This window comes from Canis aureus, chromosome 37, assembly GCF_053574225.1.
Source record: "Canis aureus isolate CA01 chromosome 37, VMU_Caureus_v.1.0, whole genome shotgun sequence".
NCBI lineage: Eukaryota > Metazoa > Chordata > Mammalia > Carnivora > Canidae > Canis > Canis aureus.
The window spans coordinates 9,172,040-9,195,157 of NC_135647.1; the positions used below are offsets into that span (position 1 = coordinate 9,172,040).

At 35.0% G+C, this 23,118-nt stretch overlaps 1 long non-coding RNA gene across 1 annotated transcript in view; it reads right to left on the reverse strand.

Annotated features, from left to right (window-relative positions):
* LOC144306568 (uncharacterized) overlaps window positions 1–23,118 on the reverse strand; it is a 98,763-nt gene that overhangs the window by 2,565 nt on the left and 73,080 nt on the right. The gene's annotated exons all lie outside the window — the stretch shown is intronic.

Sequence of the window (23,118 nt, forward strand, 5' to 3'; positions counted from 1 at the left end):
TAAAATTATGGCAAGCTAACATAGTAGCTTGGAAGGAGAGTAGAATCTTAGACTTTCCATAGTTCTTGACAGTAATCAATGCTTTGAAAGACAGACTATAAGGAATGGACAGTGAAGAGAAAATTTGTACTCAAAGAAAAAAGCTGATTGCATTTATTTGTAGAGAATTATCCATACATATATTTCCCTCTAGAGGATAAATATCTGGAAGGATGCACTTAAAAATATCTAGATTGATAGAAAATTTGAGTGCTTTAGATGGTCTGATTTTGGTCATTAAGGAGGAAAAAGCCTCTGAATCTCACATGAATATTTTCAATGTGTATTCATTTTTCTTTTCTTTGGTACTATTGATACAGATCATATTATCTATATTTATATAAAAAAACTTTTAAAACAGATTTTCTTTAATCCCTATGTATAATTGGCTTGTAATCCTATAAATATCGCAATTCAAATTATTTCCAGTTTTACTCACAAATGCAGAACACTTGTTATCACAGATCATACTTTTAAGGAAATATGCAATTTTATGCATATAAGAAACCCTTCCACTATGAGCAGGATTTACAGATTACTTAAGGTAGACTTTATTTTTTTCCATAGGAATAAACTTTTTTCCCAAATGAAATGAAAGAAATTCTTATAAAAGTTTGATTCATCACCAAACTTTTCCCCCCACTTCTATTCATTGGTTCTACTCTGAAAATTGAAATAATCACGTGCACATGCACGCATATCCCTAGATTCCTGTATAGAAAAGCAAATTTATTAAGAAGTACAGAGGTCTTTTGGAAATTCACTAAGATATAAGATCACATCTAGACTGATATTGACATGTCTTTAATATTTCTAGCATATAATTATTTCTCACTGTCTAGCATTATATTAAGATTTTTAAATGCTACAAGAAACGTCCTAGGTTCTGGTTTTAAAGGAGTCCGTTTTTAGAATTCAGGAGACTACAAGGATATCATCTACCCACCATGCCCCAGACTCTTTAGTCTGGCACGATTTGTTGGCTCGTTATATTTTTCAAACTTTTCATTTCAGTTATCGATGTAGCACAAAGTCTTTGATTATGTTCAGTTTGGGTATGGGATATCAGCCAGTTTGAGAGCCAATTAGTTTCTATTTCAGTTGGTCCAAATTAAAATGATAAATCCCTTTCTACAGCAGGCATTCCCTCACCACTGGACTCTGCTCCATCACAAGCGAAAATCACTAAGCTTGATTGAAAACCAGGTCAGAAATCAGATGAAAATATTTCTTGCATACATGAACATTCAAAGGTCATAGTTTGCCATGAGTTCACTTGGCAGAGAGAGCAAGGATTGAGTCATAATCTCTTAGATTAGAGCTTTCCATTTTCTCGTTACTCAGTTTTTCTTTTGGAAACTGACTGACTCCGTCAGATACCAATCATATTCACAATGGTATCTTTTCTATATCATGGAGGCCAGCAGATATGTGTCATTCTTTGCCCTTTTATTTCAGAAATCAGAGTCATGATACTAAAAAAAAGAAAAAAATCAAATCAGATTTAAATGGGGTAAAATGGCAAATGGCATGGCAAACAAGCCATTCTCAAAGGCTTAGGTTTGAAAATTTATTCTATGAATTAGGTTCTGGAATTTAGAAAGCTAGTTTTAATTCAGTTTTGTGAATATAAAATAATAGCTAGATAGAGATATACTTGGCCATACTTATATCCATTATAAAACTTGCTGAAACTTTACAAATTATATAAAAATGTGAAGAAAATCACTGATACTATTCAGTACCATAACATCCATAATAATCCCTATTAACAACTTGGTGAAATTCCTTTTAATTTTTTTCTAAGTATGCAGATACATAAATATGTATTAGAAACCGGAATGTTCATTTTTATACAGTTTTGTATCATTTCCAAAGAGGTGGTCACTGTGTGCCATGCAGAGGCGGCTCAGCGGAAGCACAAATGTGGTCAAGTAGCAGAAGGCACGGGTGAAGGGCAAGCATAGACCAGAACCTTTACTGGGGTTTCTATAGGAAAAGCACACAAAGCAGAGTGAACAGGTTAGGATTGAGTCATTTGAATAATTCTGGTAGGCTTTGGGCACAAAGAGCAATCTGTCTGTAGTTACCTGGTACCTGACTCCAGATTGGTTTAGGGTGGGGAAAATATTGGCTTGTTGTGTGAGAGTTTGTTAAGGATGTGATTGGAGGACATGAGCTTGGGGCTGGTTGGTTTGTACATGATGTGCTCCAGGCCGAGCCTTTTATTTTATCATAAGTATTAGCTCTAAGATTGCTGTGGGATGGACAGTCTATCTCCGATCAGCAAGGCCACAAATGCCAGGACATCAAGAATACAGAACATAGGGTGACGGGCACAGAGGGGGGCATTTGATGGGATGAGCACTGGGTGTTATGCTATATGTTAGCAAATCGAACTCTAATTAAAAAATACAAAAAAAAAAGAATACAGAACATAAGGAAATATAGTTAATATAATTGGTCCAGTGATGGATGGATGCCAAATACAACTAGATGAATACAGAATTTAAGAAAACACACAACAAAAGACATAGTTTCTTTATGACTATCTAACAATCCAGCACAGAAATATCCTGCAATTTATATAGTAATTCTGCTTTTATTAAATGCTTATCTATTTTATACTTGTTTGGTATTTTAAATAATTCCACAATAAACAGAGAAGAAAAAGACAGGGAAAAAAAAGACATGAGTTCATTTAAAATGCTATATATAAACATATAATTATACATTATATCATATATATGTATATAACATAATACATATGATATTATGTTATAATATTTGTGTGCTTTTAATCTATACAAGGAAATAGGAAAAGCAAGATAGATCTGTTTTTACTGACTTCTAGAAATGTCTACAATACACTTACAATGTATGCAATAGTGCATGCCATAAAATATGATTTTAGCACGATCAACCAAATCCTTTATATAATATTACACATAATATGCTATATATATTCATTTGAACAAGAAAAAATGTGCAGAGGAATATACACGAGACCATTAAAACTGGTTTCCAAATAGGAATGACAGGCTTAAGCTGAACGCAGGCAGGGGAAGACAATTAACTTTGCTTCTATACTTTTGTATTACATCATTTTACATTTTACAAGAATGTATTATTATAATTTCAAGATATCCAATAAGGACATTTTTAAAAGAAAACTATTTTGTGTTCATTTCCTATTCTTCCTTTCAATAAATTCCCAGAAAGGATTTGCTAAGTTAAAAAAAGTATAAATATATTAAGGAAATACATAGGGAGACATATTATATATACATGGAGAGAGAGAATGTTGTCATATGTGCTACCACCAACAATGTACAAAGAAAACTATTTCTTTAGAAATGCCAGCACTGGACATTAACATTTTCAAATTCTAAAAAGAAACTGTAAACATTTGATTTGTTTTGATTTGACCTAATTATTTGTAAAACTGACCTCTTTAACCATTTGTTATCCTTAATAAGGATGAAATGATAAAATGAATATTTTCTTTTTAAAAGGAAGTCATTTTATTGATTTGCATATGATCTTTGTATATTAATAATACAGTGATATATATAATGATATTAACCATTTGCCATATGTTACAAATGCATTTCTCTTCTTCTCACTTGAATTTTCATCTCACACTTGATGTTTTCATATGCAAAATGTAGGAGACATTCCTGGTGGTCAGCACCCTGGTTTTTGCTGTTGCTTACTACACATACACAGACTCATTCCTTTTTTTTTTTTTTTTACACAGACTCATTCCTAATGGTGACTTTCAATGCTTGATATTTATAGCACAATAACTACTGAAAAAGCATCTTTTTCCTTCTGAAGTCTAGGAAAAGAACCCAAAATTCTTTTGATTTTCAGCAAATTTGAGGCTTATTACATTACAGTGTTATAGAAGCTCATGTTTTCAATATATATTAAAATATCAATATCTGAAAGGGGAAAATTATCCCTTTGCCTAGAAGTGTTTAAAATATTCTTATTAATTTATTATTCAAAACAAACCATAGAAGCATTTTGCCTTAAGGAAAATCCTGCTTAGATTTTTACTGGAATAGTATTCACTTGATAAATGAATTTGGGGAGAACTGCTTCTTTATAAACCATCGCAATGTTTTCCTCAATTTATTAAAACTCTGTCATTCGGTGAACTCTGGTTTTAGCTACCTATTATAGCTCTTCTTATATAAACATTTGTTATTCTTAGGAATATGATTTTTCATTAGATTTTTTAAATGGTTAGTTCAAGTTTCTAGGAAGGTTACTAATTTGTGTGTATTTTTAATCAGCCACATCTCTGCGCTCTTAACTTGAGCAGTTTTGATTCTTGTAGTTCCTACCTCTACCACAGTTAAAATTGTTAAGAATTCTGTGTTTTCCTTTCCTGTGAATATTTTGATCATTATGGTTTTCTGCCTTGGTGCTTTAACAAGAACTTCCACAACACTTTAAAATAATACCGATAATAGGCATCTTTGCCTCAGTTACTGGATTCTGTGGAAGATTCATTATTATGTATCACACTGACTTTTAGTTTAAATAATTTTTTAAGGTTTTATTTATTCATTCATGAGAGACACAGAGGCAGAGACATAGGCAGAGGGAGAAGAAGGCTCCCTGCAGGGAGCCTGATGTGGGACTCGATCCCAGGACCCTGAGATCACAACCTGAGCCAAAGGAAGATGCTCAACCACTGAGCCACTCAGGCGCCCTGACTTCTAGTTTAAAATGGATATCCTTTTACCTAGTTTGCAAAGATTTTTTTAAAAGTAAGGAATGGATCTTGGCATTAAACTTTTTAGAGCCTATTGCGATGCTCGTTAAGCAAAATGTTTCCCCTTTTTGATCAACTAACTTAATACGTTAATAGTTTAAAGATACAAAGTCATTCTTGCATCCTTTAAACACATCTAATACCAATTTTAGTGCGTAGAAGTAGAGTTATGCCTATTTTTGTTTGTGTTTGCCTGATAGATCTTTTCTCATCTTTTCTACTTAAAACACAATTATTTGATTTTTAGGGACTTCTTAAATGGGCTCAGTTTGAAATCTAAACATCTTCGTATAACAAATGCACATTGCCATTCCTGGGGCATTTTGTATTATTGGTAGACATTTGGGCTTATACTTCCTTTTTAATTTTTAAAGATTGTTTTCTTTTGATGTCAGCTGTCTTGTTATATTATTTCTTAAATTATTTTTGTTCTTTTCTTGCCCTGACCATCCACTCTATCTTAATTTTCCTACTGGTTAATTTAGGGTATTAAAATCATATCTAAAATTCTGCTCTTGAGTGATCAAGAAGGAAACTGTATATTGCCATCATACTAGACATGGTAAGAAGTTCAGCATACATTTACTACCCAGCCAACAATGATTTCCATAAGCACAGATGGTTGATTTTTGCTTACGATGTATTACTTATTTATATTATCTTCTCTTTCAAGAATTATTTCTGACATTTGATTATAATATTTTTACTAATAACCTAATTCTAATTATTTTACTAATATTTGGATATGGGGTGTGAGAGCCTCCATTTATACTCTTGTTCCCAGCCCTAAAGAGATGTAGGTTCACTGCAATCATCTGAAAACTTGTAAGAATGTTTTTCCTTTAGGTTTAAAAAATATTAGAAGTATGGGGTCTTAGCCTCTTTTTTTTATAAATCTTATTCACCAATGGGCCCTTGAATTGGCAAATACAAAGCTTTCTTCGGTTCAAAAAAGTTATCTTCTATTATCTTCCTATTCAGCAGTTCTTGGGGATTGCTGTTATATGCAAACTGGAACATCTTGATATCATGTTGGCCCAACTCATTTTCATATATTTATCCTTTTCCTTTGAATATCAGTTGAATATCTCAGACTTTTCATCTTACTTCCTTAATTCAATTTTATGCAGTGTATAATCTATTTGCCACTTGCACTTCTGTTTTTGAAATATCAATCACACTTTACGGTTTTAAGTATGATATCCTAATCTCACATTTTCCCTCCTTTATGTCTGTCTTCTAAATTTAAGTGGATAGCACTCCCATTTGAAAATATAAAATGTTCTACAGTCTCCGGTTTCTCGTGGTAAATCTATTTCAGCAAGAGGCACTCCTGCGATGTTTTTAGGGCAGCCCCGCCCTTGCCATTTTTTTTTTTTAACTGCAGTTTCTCTTTTGTGGCCTTCTGCCTTTGTTCATAAGAGAAAAAGCCAGCTCATGACCCACTATGATGCCCGTTGCAGAAGTTTTCTGGTAACTGTGTTTACATGTGCACCTGTGTTTGAGCAAGTGGTAGCAAATTGGCCTCCTATATGCTTGTGATCTGTAGTCTGTCCTCACACCTTCACATTGCAGACCAGTGGCGGACTTTGATTAAACAGTCGTCTTATCCAATATGCTTGCAGAAGCACAGTGCTCTCACAGGAAGAGTGAGAGTTCTCCAAACTACTGGAACATGCATTAAACTCTTTCTAATGTTCATGATAGGGTAGGAATTTGTACCTGCTTTTATACTTTTTTGGTCAATTCCATTGAAAATTGAAGGCCAGAATTTGATCTCTAGTATATAATCTCACCAAAATATTTTTTGAGACCTTGGATCATTTTATTTTTTGTGTATGGGAAATTTTATAAGAAATATGTGCGACTATAATGAAAAGAATTCACTTCATTCAATCTCCAAACGGTGTCCCTTGAGGAGATAACAATCTCATAGCAAAACTTTCAGTATGATTTGCCAAAAGGTTTAAGAAACTGTACAACTGACCCTTGAACAATGGGGGTTTAGGTGCACCAATTCCCCACACCCCTGCATAGACAAAAATCTGCATATGACTTTTGGCTCCCCTCAAATTTAACTGCCAATAGCTTGCTTACTGGTGACCAGCAAACTTCACAATAAATAGTCAATTAACACATATTTTGTATGTATGTATTATGCACTTTATTCTTACATTAAAATTGAAGAAAAATATTAAGAAAATCATAAAGAAGAAAAAATACATTTACAGTGTCGTACTATAAAAATCCACAGATAAGTAGACTTCAAGGGTCAACTATAGTTCACTTTTACAAAGTTAAACTTCTAGTTCTACATAATGGAAAAATTACTGATAGCATATAATGAATTGAATTCGTATTCTCTTAATTTTCAAAGAGCTTTTACATCTTTTATCACATTTATTTTCACAACAGCATTACAACGTCATCTGGTAGATAAGATACATAATGAAAAGCACATTTTCAGATGAGAAGCCTATGATCCAGAGATAACTTACATAAGAATTCTACTGACAAGCAGTGGCAAAGCCAGGACAGAAATGAGTCATTTAATTAAGTATGATAAAACTCAGAATATTTACTTATTTTCTAATGATTTCAAATAACATAAATAAACTCCTCTCACTTCAAACTTAGTTGCAGTCATTCAATCAACTCATCCTTGTATAAGATTTCTTATAGACAGATTTGATTCTTGTTATGTTGGCCTTACAAGATAAAGTTTACAAGATACCTAAGATAGACCACTAAAAGAAAATACAACATAGTCTTTTTATTTTTGAAAGAGAAAATTGACCTTATTTTAAGGAATATTTGAATATTGGCTACCCCATAACCAAACTCATTGTGGCAGGTTAAAGTTTGCGGCGAATTCTTTAAATGTTTTTTTTTTAAGGTTTTATTTATTCATTCATGATAGAGAGAGAGAGAGAGAGAGAGAGAGGCAGAGACACAGGCAGAGGGAGAAGCAGGCTCCACGACCAGAGCCCAATGCGGGACTCGATCCGGGGACTTCAGCATCACACTCTGGGCCCAAGGCAGGTGCTGAGCCACTGAGCCACCCAGGGATCCCCTGCAGCAAATTCTCTAATTATCTTCCAATCAAAAAGTGGGGCCCATGCTCCTTCTCTTTGAATTTGGGTAGTCTCTGTGCTTTGACTAACAGAAACAGCAGAAATGACACTTCCAAAACCATAAGAAACTGGTAGCTTCCACTTCCTGTCTTTTGGATCACTCTTTCTAGGCACCCATGTAAGTATGAATACCCTGAAACCACCAAGCTAGAGAGGCCATGTGTAGACACGCTACTCAACAATCCCAGTTGAACCTAGTTTTCCAGCCATTTCCACCAGGACACCAGATATGTGATTCTTCAGACCAGACCAGGGACCAGCGACCAGCACACTACCACCAACTGACTTCAGAGGACACCACGTGGAACATAAATATCTCCTAGCTAAGCTCTGCCCCCAAAATCATCATCTTGCAATAAAAAAAAATGTTATTTTTAAAAGATTTTATTTATTTGAGAGAGAGCGTGAGCAGAAGGGAGGAGCAGAGGGAGAGGGAGAAGCAGATTCCCCAGTGAACAGGGAGTCTGACATGGGACTCAATCCTAGGACCCTGAGATCGTGACCTGAGCTAAAGGCAGATGCTTAACCAACTGAGCCACCCATCCTAAACAGTTGTTATTTTAAATCACTAATTTCTGAAATAAATTGTCATTTAGCAGAAAATACCTGAGATATTCATCATCCTATTTGAAGAAAGTCTGACTTATAGATGAAAGGCAGGGGTCCACTTTCTTTCTTTTCTTTTTTTTTTTAAGATTTTATTTATTTATTCATGAGAGAGACAGAGAGAGAGAGAGGCAGAGACACAGGCAGCTGGAGAAGCAGGCTCCATTCAGGGTGCCCGACTTGGGACCCAATCCAGGGACTCCAGGATCACACCCTGAGCCAAAGGCAGATGCTTAACTGCTGAGCCACCCGGGCATCCCAGGGGTCCACTTTCCAACAAAGAAAAGACAAAGCAGAAAATACTTTTTCACATCCTTGGTGACTGAAATGCAAGTGTGTAACCTGAGATTAGTCAAATAGAGTCTAAGTTTAAGACTTTGAACCATAAAAAGGAGTGAAACAAAATAGAGGTAAAAATTCAAGGAAATTCAGAATAATTGCAAGGAACCAATTCTTGTCATGCAAAAGACCAAGAATAGTTAAGAAAATTTTGAGGAACAAAAACAAAGAGGAAATCCTTGCCTTTTCAATAACAAGATTTTTTACTAAGGCATAGTAATTAAGATAGCGTGGTTTTCGCTCAGAAATAGACACTGAGACCAATGGAGAAGAACATGCATGTATAGAAACTTTATATATGACATAAGAGGAATTTTACATTAATGAGGAATAAATAGTGCTGAGAAAACCGATTATGCCAAAAATTAAAAAACATTGAATCTACCTCAGAAATATGCTGCAATCAATTTTATTTAAAGGCTCAAATAATAGTCAAATTTGAAAACATTTAAAAGGAAATATAAGAGAATATTGAATTCTTTTTTACCTTGGGGTAAGGAATAATTTACTAAATATAATTCAAAATAATAAACACAAAGGAAAATATTGAAAATTAAGCTATAACAAAATTAGCGATTTATTCTCATCAAAGTACCATAAAAAGGACATGCTATAACAAAATTAGCGATTTATTCTCATCAAAGTACCATAAAAAGGACATGCTATCAACTTAGATATCTGTATATAATTGTCAAAGGATTAGTATCTAAAATATATAAAGAATTTTTCAAATTAAAAAGAAAAGACAACTCAAAAGAAAAATACTGCCAAAATAAAGGAACAAGTAATGAACAACAAACAGGAATGAACTATGAAACTGTGCTAACTTCAAGAGCAAATAAGGAATGCAAACTTAAACCACATTGGGATGCTATTTTACAGATTACATTGGAAATACTAAAAGTCTGACAAAAATCAATTGCTGGAAAAGATATTAGCCACTTGCTCCCTGAAACACTTGTAGTGGAAGAGAAAATTGTTATTCTCACTTTAGAGAGGATTTGGACAATATCTAATAAAAATTAAGATGCATTTACCCTGAAGCCCCAACAGTTCACTTCTTGTATATACTGTTTAAAAATTCTTTATATGTACATTAAAAATAAGTGGAAATATATTAATAGCAAGAAAATAGAAATCATTTAAATACAAATCAAGAGAGAATGCATAAATTGTAGGATGTTAATATAACATTGTTCAACAGTGAAAATGAATGAATAAGACCTATAAAAAGGAACACAGATGATTATCATAAATATAACATTGAATTAAAATGCAAGTTGCAGGGGCACCTGAGTGGCAGAGTCAGGTAAGTGTCAAACTCTTGGTTTCAGCTTAGGTGATGATCTCAGGGTCATAAGATTGAGCACTGGCCTCTATACTCTACTAGGAGTCTGCTTCAAGTTCTTTCTCCCTCTCCTTCCCTCCTGCCCTTTCCACCTGCACTCTCTATATTTAAAATAAATAAAGCTTAAATAAATAAATAAATAAATAAATAAATAAATAAATAAATAGCAAGTTGTAGAAAAACGTGTACAGTATAACAAAAACTTTTTTAAAAAAGCAAAACTGAACAATATATACATACAAATACAATAAATCTGTTTTAGAGCAAGGGAAACAACAAATTTCAAAGTTATCACATAATGGAACAGGATATGGGAATTTTTTTTCTATTAATGATCTATTAATATGCTATATGATGTTAATGGATTTCCTAATACTGAATGATATAAACATGCCATTATTTTCTTAAGTATTATTATCTTAATGTATTAGATTAAGCTTGCTAAATATTTAATCTTTTGCATTATTCATTAGTGATCTTGACTTTTAAATTTCTTTATATGTGTGTATGTACTATATTAGATTTAGATGCCAATGCTTTATAAGAAGAATTTGGAAGTTTCCCACTAATATCTATGAGTTTGAACAAGTATAGCACTGAGACTGAGTTTGGTAAAATCCTACTGTGAAACAATCTTACTATCATGATTTTATGTGAGGTAGTCTCTTGATAACTTTATTTCTTATAAGAACTTGTCTTTCTAAACTGTCTTCCGAGTCCAAGTTTGACAAACTGTGTTATCCTTGAAACTTATCTAGGTTATCATAAAAGCATGAAAAATAAAAACAAAAAAGGATGAAAAATAGTCTTAATTTTTTTTATTTCATCTAATATTTTCCCTTAGTTGATTTTTTATTAAGTGTTTTCAAGAAGAAAATTTTGGTAAATTAATTAGAACTTAGATATACTGTTTTTCTATACCTCACTAATTTTGCTTTCATCTTTGTTCTTTTTTTGACTTTTTAAATTTACTTTGTTACCTTTTTCCTTTTTCAGCTGAAAATTTCATTTATTTTCACTATTTCACTTTTACTGATAAAAGTGTTTAGCTCTATGAAGTTTCCCCTACTTGCTTTAAATGTATTCCATAAATTTTATTTCATTTTATTTTTTAAAAAAAAGCATGAGTGAGGGGAGAGGGGGAAGGCAAGAGAGAATCTCAAGCAGACCCTACACTCAGCACAGAGCTGGACACAGAGCTTGATCCCACGACCTGTGAGATCATGACCTGAGCTGAAATTAAGAGTCAGTCACTTAACCAACTGAACCACCCAGGAGCCCCTCCATAAATTTTAATATGTAATATCCTAATGATCATTACTTCTTAAGATTCCATAATTTCTGTTTGTATTTTTCATTTCACCCGAGAGTTTAATAGAAGAATTAAAATTTTTCAGGTTTAACCTTGGTCCTTCTGTCTCCTCTCCTCTTTTATGTACTTGACTTGGAGGGGGGATTGGGATACTGCTCACTCCCCAAAAGACTTGTGGCAGGGGTTTAAGTTGACCGTTTTGCTGAGAATTGGGTTATAGTGGTCCCCCTTTTCTGTGGGCAATGTGATCCAAGACCCCAGCAGGTGCCTGAAACTATAATAGTACCAAATTCTATACATACTGTTTTTTTCCTACATATACATACCTATGATAAAGTTTAATTTATAAATTAGACATAGCAAGAAATTAACAATAATGGTAAAATAGAACAACTGTGACCGTATACTGTAACCAAAGTTATGTGAATGTGGTCTCTGTCTCTCAAAATATCTTATACTGTAGTGCCCCTTCTTGTGATGAACCAAGAGGATAAAATGCCTACACGATGAGATGGAGCATGGGGAATGACATAGGTGCCCTGACATAGCTGACCATCAGTACTGATCATTTGACTGCATGTCAGAGGGAAGATCGTCTGCATCCCAACTGCCTTTGACCACAGACAACTGAAACCAGAGAAAGCAAATCACAGACAAGGGTGACTACTGTATATTTTTCTACTTAAAAGTAATTTAAAGTTGGCAGTGTTACTTTTCTTCTGGTTAGGCTGACATTATGGGTTACATGGGCTGTATTTGTTTCTCTTTTTGATCTGTATATTTTTTTGGAGTGATTCTAATTTAGCTACAGCCATTTTTCTAGGCTACCTGGAAGTCTCCACCATTGCTTTAAACCTAAGCATTGCATTCCTTTGATCCAAATTTTTAATATTTACCATTTAATTTATCAGAATATCTGTTAGGTTTCTTGTTTCTCCTATCTTTTTCCTTCCTCTGGATATAAAATCTAATGTCCAGCCTTAAAGCTATCACAGATCAAAGCAACTCATGAATCATCTAGTCCAGCCTAAAACTAGCACAGATATTTCTACAATTGATCCAAAAATAGGGGGGATGGCTATTCAGGCTCTGATTTCTTATTTTCAAATTTTCAAGACAATGTATGCAATATTTATGAAGTTATTATATCTTTTTATTTTTGTTTCAGAGAGTTTTTTTGAGTAAAAAACACAGTCCTGAGAATTTTTGCCCACTGGTCTCACCTCAATCCACAGTGTGAATACCCAAGGATACATGTGTACTCCAGATAACATGAGATGATGCAGAATAAATGCTCTTCTCTGAAGAGAAGAAAGAAGAAGAAAGAAAGAAAGAAAGAAAGAAAGAAAGAAAGAAAGAAAGAAGAAAGAAAGAAAGAAAGAAAGAAAGAAAGAAAGAAAGAAAGAAAGAAAGAAAGAAAGAAAGAAAACATTATATATACCAACACAAACTTATAAAGTAGAATGTAATATTTGGATAATCTTTTTAAATGAAATGTGAGTTCTCAAAGAAATTTGACAAGTATCATTAAGGATACTTGGGAAATCTAAAAAGCACTTCCCATCTAGAGTAACAGAAAAAAATCATTTGTCTTGTATAGAGAGATTATACATATGGCCTTCAGTGCTTTCATGTCCCTGTTAATTTTCTGTTCATAATCAGCATTCTTATTTTCTCATATCATTCTCTAAATGAAACCGTTTTCATAAGCTCAACTACCCCAATCTTATTTTTCTATTTACTTCCTATTTGCAATATAATAAAATTCCTAGAGCAATTACAACACTCCAGATATCATCAGATATTCTTATAGGACCTGAACTTTATATATTCTTATGTTCAGTCCAAGATTTCATTAGAATTGTTTTTTAACTCTTGAATCTTATGTTTGGTTCTTATGGCACTTGGAAATCCTAGGTAGTTCTGATATGCATTGCTCTATGTGTAAATATGTGTAAAATCAGTGTATCTACATATTTTACATAGATATTACATACCTAAAAAATACACAGCTAATTTCTAATTAATTATAATATTGAATTTCATATTTGCACTTACTTTGTCAATTTTTTTTATGTTTACTAACGAATTTATTTTTTTTTATTTTTTTTTAGATTTTTTTTATTTTTAATTTTTTATTGGTGTTCAATTTACTAACATACAGAATAACCCCCAGTGCCCGTCACCCATTCACTCCCACCCCCCGCCCTCCTCCCCTTCTACCACCCCTAGTTCGTTTCCCAGAGTTAGCCGTCTTTACGTTCTGTCTCCCTTTCTGATATTTCCCACACATTTCTTCTCCCTTCCCTTATATTCCCTTTCACTATTATTTATATTCCCCAAATGAATGAGAACATATAATGTTTGTCCTTCTCCAACTGACCTACTTCACTCAGCATAATACCCTCCAGTTCCATCCACGTTGAAGCAAATGGTGGGTATTTGTCATTTCTAATAGCTGAGTAATATTCCATTGTATTACTTTGTCAATTTTAATTCCTTTGTCTAACTATTGAGATAATTTTGAATCTTGACTCTAAACACCAGGGGCTTAAGGGGTACCTGGGTAGCTCAGCTGGCTAAGCATCTGCCTTTGCTTAGATCATGATCCCAGGGCCCTGGGATTGAAACCCCACATCTGGCTCCTCACTCAGTGGGAGTCTGTTTCTCCCTCTGCCTGACTATCCCCCACTTATGCTAGCTCTCCCTCACTCTCTTCTCCCCACCAGTGTTCTTCTCTCCCTTAAATAAATAAATATAAATATTTTAAAATATATAAATATTTTATATATATATTTTAAAAATAAAACAAGGGGTGCCAATGAAAGTGGAGATGAGGGTGGTTAGGGCATTTTTTTGAGCATAAGGCGTAAGGTATCACCTTCTCCCAAACGTCACTAAAATGACAAAGTAAGATTTTTTTTTAAATGTTTAAAGCCCTCATGGACAAAGAGAATGGTAAAGAGACAACAGCAAATAAGAAATATCAACAAATTTTGTGAAGATGGAAAAAGAGAATACAGGATTGATGTTGACTTAAATCAGAGCAAAGGAAGCACAAACCTATAAGCCCCCAGAAGGTAATATCAATGAGAAGCAAACTGGGTCATCCATGAAGAACCTTTAAAAGATTCAGGAATTGGAAAATAAGATATTACACAACCTGAAGGTCAAGTTTGGAGGTGAGAAAGGGAAACTGACTTAAAATATGCCCAAGCAGCAGTTAAATTCTGGGTTTCTCTCTTCAGCCTTCCACTGCAAGGTAACTACCAACTTCTTGTTCTCATAAAAGAATAAGGGTCTCTTTCTTAAAGAAATTGAAACAGAAATACTCCATCTTGAAGACCTCAGGCATAGCTGAAAGCAAGGATAAAGTGCTAAATGGAAAAAAGAGAGAGAGAGAGATTAAATCTGTTTACTAAGAGGTGACACAAGCCTTACCATCTCTTCCTCATCCAGTTGCCAGAATGCCTACAGACTGGATCCTAACCTCTTAGGCATTGTGGTTGACAGCCTTCCAAAGTGCTTCCACATAATCCCTGTCTGCTGGAATTTACATCCTTAGGTAATAATCTTCCCTTGTATGTGGGCTGGACCCAGTGACTCACTTCTAACAAATAAAATATGGAAAAAGTGATGGAAAGATTAGGTAACTGAAGACTGTCTCATCTCGCTGACACCCTCTTGGCTTCTCATCATGTTGGAGAGACTTAAGTGGCAAAAAACAAAGCATCTAACAACATACGGATAGGAATTGAAGCTCAGTGCAACAGTTCACAAGAGACTGAATCTTGCCAATAATCTCCTAACTGAGCTTAGTAGCAGATCCTTCCCCAGTCGAGTCTTGAGATGACTAGAGTGCTAGCTGCCCCCTTTGATTGTAGCCTTTGAGACAATCTGAGGCAGAGGAGACAAAAAGCCATGTCCAAATCCTGATGTGAAGAAACTGTAAGATATAAATGCTGTTTCAAGCTGCTACATTTTGGGATACTTTTTATGCAGGAATAGATCATTACTAAAGGCATTTTGGAACATCCCTCTATCAAAAACCTGAATGCTCAAGATAAAAGACCTACAGAAATGGACATCTGGTATACTCTCAACAACAACAACAAAAGTCTGACCACCCTACAATAAAGTCCACAATCCAATAAACTCTGCACAAGAATCTAGATCTACCAAATAGCTCTTGATATGAACAGGCAGCCAAGGGTCACAGGAAGTTGATTGAAAGCTCCAATGTGGAAGGAAAGCTAAAACAAACTTACAAAAGAAACTTTAAGAAAATAGAAGCAATTCACACACACCCATGGCAACAAGTTAAGCTACAAATTAAAATTACTATTTTCAGAAAGATAAAGACAGATACTACATCTATCAAACAGTGAGAATTGTAGAAGACAAACACAGTAAAAGGAAGAAGGGAGGAAGGGGAAGAACAGGAGGAGGAGAAAGTGTGGTGGGAATGGAAGAAAATAAATAAAAATTATTCTAGGAAGATAAAAATAATTGCTAAAATGGAAAATTCAATAGGTTGAAAATATAATTGAGGAACATCACAAACTCTAAAAGGCAGAGAAAAGGCTGATATGATATAGAAGGTAAAACACACACATACACACAATCAATTCAGGAAGTTTAGTATCTAATAGGAGTACCAAAAAGAGATACCAAAAGAGGATTAATTAAAAAAAATAATAAACTAAATATTCCCAGACTAGAAAACACGCTTCTCCAGATAGCAAAGAGCCCACAGAGAGCTCAGAAAAGAGATAATAAATCACAGTAAGATATATAATCATGACATTTCAAAACATCAGAGAAAAAAAGAAGAGCCTAACAGTTTCCTGGGAGAGTAGATGTAGATCGTTTGCAGATAACCTGGAATATGAACAGCAGTGGAATTTTCAAAAACATACATTAGAAGCCAAAGACAAGACAATGACTTCCAAAGTTTGGGGAAGCTAATTTTTTTAAAGGTGTATTTATATGAGAGAGAACAAGCAGAGAGGAGAGGGGAGGGGAGAGGAAGAGAGAATCTCAAGAAGATTCCCCACTGAGTATGGAGCCCCATGTGGGATTCAATCTCACAACCCTGAGATCATGACCTGAACCAAAATCAGGAGTCAGACGTTTAACCAACTGAGCCACCTAGGCAGCCCTGGGGGAAACTAATTTTTAACCAAAAATCAATACCTAGCCAATTGACTATGAAAGCAGAAAAAAAAAAGTGAAGTACAAGATCTAAAAAGTTGTACACAAAGTACCTTTATACAGGAAGTTATTGAATGTGGTGAACAAAACAAACAGCAGAAACAGACCCATAAATACAAAGAACTAGTGGTTACCAGAGGGATGCAGGGTACAGGTTGGGCAAAATGGGGGTGCAGGGGAGTGGGAGATGGAGGCTTCCAGTTATGGAATAAAGAAGTCATGGGAATAAAAGGCAGAGCATAAGGAATACAGTCAACGATACTGTAATAGCGTTGCATGGGGACAGATAGGAGCTACACCTGTGGTGAGCACAGCATTACACAGAGCTGTTGGATCACTATGTCATACACCTGCAATGAATGTAACATTGTGTGTCAATTATACTTCATGAGGAAAACTTTTTTTAAGTGGTGCACGTGAGGGAATAAATTGATAGAAAACGGTCTAGGTATGAAGAAACTCAATATGGGTAAAAGGATATGACAAGCTCTAGAAGGAAGGCAAAAAGAAGTGTCAAGACAAGACTTGTATAGCAAATCTGGAAGAGACACTGCTGAAGCTAGAACAAGCGGATTTGGAGCTCCAAAAGAGGAAAACCATGATCTAACAGTTCACCTGATGAGGGCATTGAACAGCTGGTGGAAATAAAAGAAAAGTCTGTTGGATGTATGAGGAGAATTAGAATTAGTTTCATGTAAGTGAAACAAATTGAAAATTTGAGACAATTTTTAATGGCAGAAAAAAAGTTTTAGAAGAGAAAAAACCTTCACCATAGAATACTATGCGACTAAGCAAGTGAATATTTCATGAAATAGGCTATTTCATAATCACAAGATGTACACTCTGAAAATACTTTTAATCAAAAATTTGAAATGTAATTATATTAGAAAGGATAGGAAATACAGCAGGGAACAGGGGTGCAGGAGAGATAAATCCTCACATAAAAGGAACTGGATATTATATCACTAAAAAGATGAACCAAGAAATGATAAGAGGGGAATGTTATTTACAGTATAGAATGGAAGAGTCCATGATATACACAAAGGAACTGGAAGTGGCTTTCTAGGAGACGTGAAAGGTGGAGGAAAGTACTAGTGCTCTTTATGTTAAGCCTTTCCATTTGTCTTTATATATCACCTTAATTAAAAAGAGCTTTAAAAACAAAAGAATTACACAAATCTGTTGCTCTCAAAGGATGTTCTTAATCTACAATTAAACAAAAACCCAAGATGCCTCTGAATGTGGTAAACTCCCTAATTTTCACTGAATCAGAGAGAAATACACTTTATATGTGTGTAAACAAAAAAGTATAGACAATACTGAAAAATATACATTGATTCTGATTTATTAGGGGGCAGTAGAGTTGGAGTGGGGAGGAGACAGATCATTAATTTCCATGCAAAACTTTCACCTTTGACCTGCTACAAATCTTAAAATTAAAAATTCAGTCATTTGTATCCTAAGCCAGATAAGTTTTTTCTTTTACTGCAAAGGACATTAATGGGACAATTGATGAAATATGAATAAATTGAGTAGATTCAAGTGTTATATCAAGGTTAATTTCCTGCTTTTGATAATTATACCATTGTTCTCAAAGAGAATGTTCTTGCTTTAAGAAATATTTTGGAGTAAAAAGAGCTTTATGTCTGTAGCTTTCAATCAATTCAGATAAATATATGTGTGTGTATGCACACACACAAATCAATACAGAGAGAAAAAATAAAGCAAACGTAACATTTGAGATGATCTGGATGAAGAGTTTAGGAATTCTTTGTATTATTTTTGCAATGTTTTTATACAAATAAAAAATTTAACCAGGTGCAAACAGACTCTTCTGTTATTCCCAGTAATACATCCCTGAGAGTGACACAAAAATACTGTCTTTTTGTCATAGTGTTATTAGGAAGATCCCACCATCAGATACTCATTACAGAAATCATTTAGGAACCAAGAGATGTTATGTCTGTGTTCTTCCCAAGACAGAAGGAAGTTAAAATGACAAATAAGACTCACCACCCTGAAGTGGTTTCAAGAAAATGCACTATAATTGTTTCAGAAAGAATTATTTGGAAAGGAAAATATTTTTTGCTCTGCTTCTCATATTGCATCTATATCAGACAGGTTGATCTTATTAAAGATAATTGAAATGGAATTTTAAAGCGTATTTTTTTAGGTGCTTCAAAACCCTGAATAAATTGAAATGGAGCCAGTTCCCCCAGATACATACTTGAAGTAATTGTTTTTCAAACTTTATTGAAGGCATTTCGGAACCAGGTCAGAGTTTTGTGTGGGTTAACATTTCCTATTATTTCACTCTCCTTTCAAGGTTAGCCACTGTATAGTAGGACTAAATTTAATAAGGGACAAGCAAATAGTATTAGATGGTTAGCTCTGTTTAATTGCCCCTCAAGTCTACCCACTAAAATTTAACAATATATAATAATATAACATATAATAATATAATAATAAAGACTAAAGTCTTTATACTGAGACGTTTGGTCACCTATAAGCACATATTCTGTTACAACCTGCCTCTGCCTTATTTACATAATAAATATGATGTGTGGGAAGTGCAACTACTTAGCTGGGTAAGCAATTACTTATTTAGGTAAGTCAATTTGTTTCTGTGGGTGTCACTTTTCCTTATCATTAAAAAGAAGCACATTGAACTACATGACTTCAAGTTCCTCTTCAGCTCTAAGAATACTTGTATTAGGGTTCTCCACAGAAACAGAACTAACAGTATGGGAGGGGGAGAGAATGAGAGAGAAGGAGTGAAATTCTGACTGATTTTAAGCGATTGGCTCACATGATCATATAAGTGCAAGTCTAAAATCTATGGAGTCAGTTGGTAGGCTGGAGATCCAAGGAAGAGTTGCAGTTTGAATCCAAAGGCTTTCTGCTAGCAGAATCTCAAGTTGGTTGGAGGAGTCCAATCTTATTTGTTGTATTTTTTTCTTTGATAGACTCCCTGCCCAGCATGGGGTTTAAAATAAAGACCCTGAGATCAAGAATAACATCCTCTACCAACTGAGCCAGCCAGACACCCCTCAACCTTACTTCTATTAACATCTTCAATTGATTGCATGAGGCCCACCTACATTACTCAGGGTAATCTGCCTCACTCAAAGCCCACGAATATAAATGTTGATCCCATTCAAAAACATCTTCACAGAAACATCCAGAACTTTTGCCAAAAATTTGGACACTCTGGTCCAGCCAGGTTACCCACAAAAATGACTATGATAATACTTAATGTTATAATTACTTCAAAAGTTTAAAAGTCAGAAGCAGTGTAAGGAAAAAATTATTGTCATAATATTCATACAGAGAATCCTAATAAACTCGACCCCAACTCCTTGAAAAGCATTGTAGTTTTTAAACAAGTGAGATGTTCTTTCTCATTGTGTTTGAGCCAATGCATGGAGTAAAATTAGCTGGTAAGCAGCATTTTCAACTACCAACAGGACATTGCATATAATGTCAAAATAGGTGACTTCAATAAAACAGTTTGAATCCTTCTATTGAATCCACCTCATATCTACTAAAGATGGTTCTGGCCTAAAAATCTCAGAATGTAGGTTTGAACAGAATTCAGAGGCCTATTATCTGTGTCCTTTTTTCTAGAATTGTACATCCCAGCTTCCTTCATATGGATTCTAGCTCATTGTTTCAGTGTTGTAAAATCATATTTGGAGTAACATAACAGTCCTCCCATCACATTATGAGGAATATTTATCTCAGCAATAAAAATGCATTAACTAGCAATCATGTTATCACTTATTTAAAAATTAACAGTTTTGAAGTTAAAGAAAAATAGCAATGTTATACTGATACTACCAAAAGGAAACATAAATCTCTTTTATTTGCCTTTAGACTCTTATTCCTCCAAGGATTCTAATATCTTGGAATGTGGGACCAACTCTAAGGCAAGCAATAGGCTTCCACTAGTATTCTCTCACCATCACAAAATAACTCTGAGCAAATTTAATTTTAATCACTGCACTAGTGCCCAACAAGAAAATGTAAGTGAAAGAAGCCACAATTTGAGAATATAGCACTCCTTGGTCTTTCCAACATTTCTTAGTCTTTTGCTGACTCATTCACCTGAGAACTTTGGTTATAAATGCAAGAAAGAACCCACGTGGTGGTCTAGTTCCAGAATTCCCAGCAAGACTCACTTTCTTGTTATTAAAAAGAGTGGAAAGTGGCCATCAGAAGGACTTTTGGTTTGCCTATGCATCCTCAGAAAAGTGTGAATGGAGGTGACTGTTGACCTACCACTTTTGTGCTATTGTGCAAAGTTGAGTCTCATCATTGAACATGGAGCAGTAGTTTAAGAAAGGAAAAATCTGGCAGTCCTCATTAATGAATATCTTCTAACTCTCCTCAATGCCCTATACTCCAAGTCCCCTCCTCCTCCCAGACTGAGTGAAAACAAGCCATTCTTTTAAGTCTGAAGTTCCTCATCAAATCTTTTGTTAAATCTGTAGGTACCTTCTCAAGGTGCAAGAGTTCTATGACCAGGGGGCTTTCACACGAGGGGGCACAGCCTGGATGCCCCAAACTGTTTCTTACTAAGCCTCAGCTCTCCGCAAACCAGATCTGATGACAAACTGCCAAGTTCAACAAAATGAAATTTGCAATATATACATATATCAAATCATTATGTTGTATACATTGGTCTCATATGTAATATATCAATTTTAGCTCAAGAAACTGGGGGAGAAATCATCTGGCATCTGTACCTACATGTTACAAAAGATTATTTGCATACAGTTCCAAGGGTAAAAGAGGTTATTATTGTCATTAGGGTCAATCCTTAAAGGGAATTATTTAAAAGGCATGAAAAAGTTCTTCAAACTGACAAACATATACAATAACAGAGTGCAGTCGTAAGCAAACAGGAAGAAAGTTAGTGCCACCCCATTCATTTCATGAGGTGTTAACTGGAAGAAGGAGGTAGGGAGAATGAATCATAATGCCCATGATTGGAATGCAAGAAAAGTACCAAATAAGTGGCTGGTCAAGGGCCCAGGTCAAGAAGTTCCCTTGCAGCAGACTTCTAACCAGAGCTATCCCAAGCAGAAGAGCACTGAGAAGGCATTTTGGACCTGCAGAGCCCAATGATTCCCTTAATTCCACACTCACCCCCAAAAATAAATCCTAGAAAATACCTAGATCCAATGGTGCCCCAGTTTCCCCTGGGTGTCTTGACATGAAATGCTCAGGAAGTTAAAGGTCTCTCAATAAGATAGGAACTCTTTCTTAACCACTTCACAGGGATTTATGGAAGAACAAAGTTATATAGGTTTTTACACATGGAGTTGGTATTGCCACTGACAAAAAAATTAAGCTCCGTGCATGAATGGGATTGTGATAGAGACAAGGGACACATGGCCTACTTTCAGTCTTAAAAAGAGGTGCTTCCTTAGGAAGAAAATACCCTTCAGTTGCATGGCATGCACTCTTCACCCAGTCTGTTGAAGTTGGCACTCAGCAATTTTGACTCAGAAATTAATTTCGGATACGCAGATCTGGGACTTCAAAAGATATATCTGTGCCAATAAAAAGCATTCAGACGGTAATGACTTTGCACAACCAAAGTGATTCTTAGTAAACAAAAACAGCCATTAAACATATCGGGTCCTTTCACACAAAATGACCAACCAACGTCTGCTTTGTGTTAGAGGAAACTAATGGTCATAAATTTTATTTAACTCCTGCTTCTGTGGGAAATAAAAGCAATGCACATAAGAATCAAACCCCTGGGAAATTGCTGATCCTAGGTAATTCAGTGTCATGACACTGCTGCCCAAAGTACACAGATTTTGCTGTGATTTCCTACAATAATGTCTGTAATCTTAATGATAGGGTAGTTGACGAGGTGCTCAGCAGTATATCAAACATTCACACTCCCTGACGGGTTTGCAACCCAGACAAATATGTTCATCTAACTTTTCCAATGTTGCCTCCCCTGTGCTCTGGCCTGTTACCTTTTCTCCATCTCTATGTCACCATTCCTGAAACGGACCGTCCACCTCCCATGCAGGAAGCATATGTGTCTTTGCCCCCCACCTTCTCAAAGAGCTTTGCCTTTGTCTTCTTTCATAGGACATCATCCCTCCCTTTGCACTCTTTGTCCTCTTGACATCATCCCTCCCTTTGCACCATCCATCCTCTACCCCAGTCTTTCCCCTCTTCTTCTGCAGCCAAAGCTCCTACCTTCCACATCCATCTTTGTTTAATTATCTAATGTTTTTATGTAAACATTTGAAGGAAAAGAACATGCCAAGACATTCACTAGGCAAAAAAAAGGGGGGGCGGGTAGCAAGAG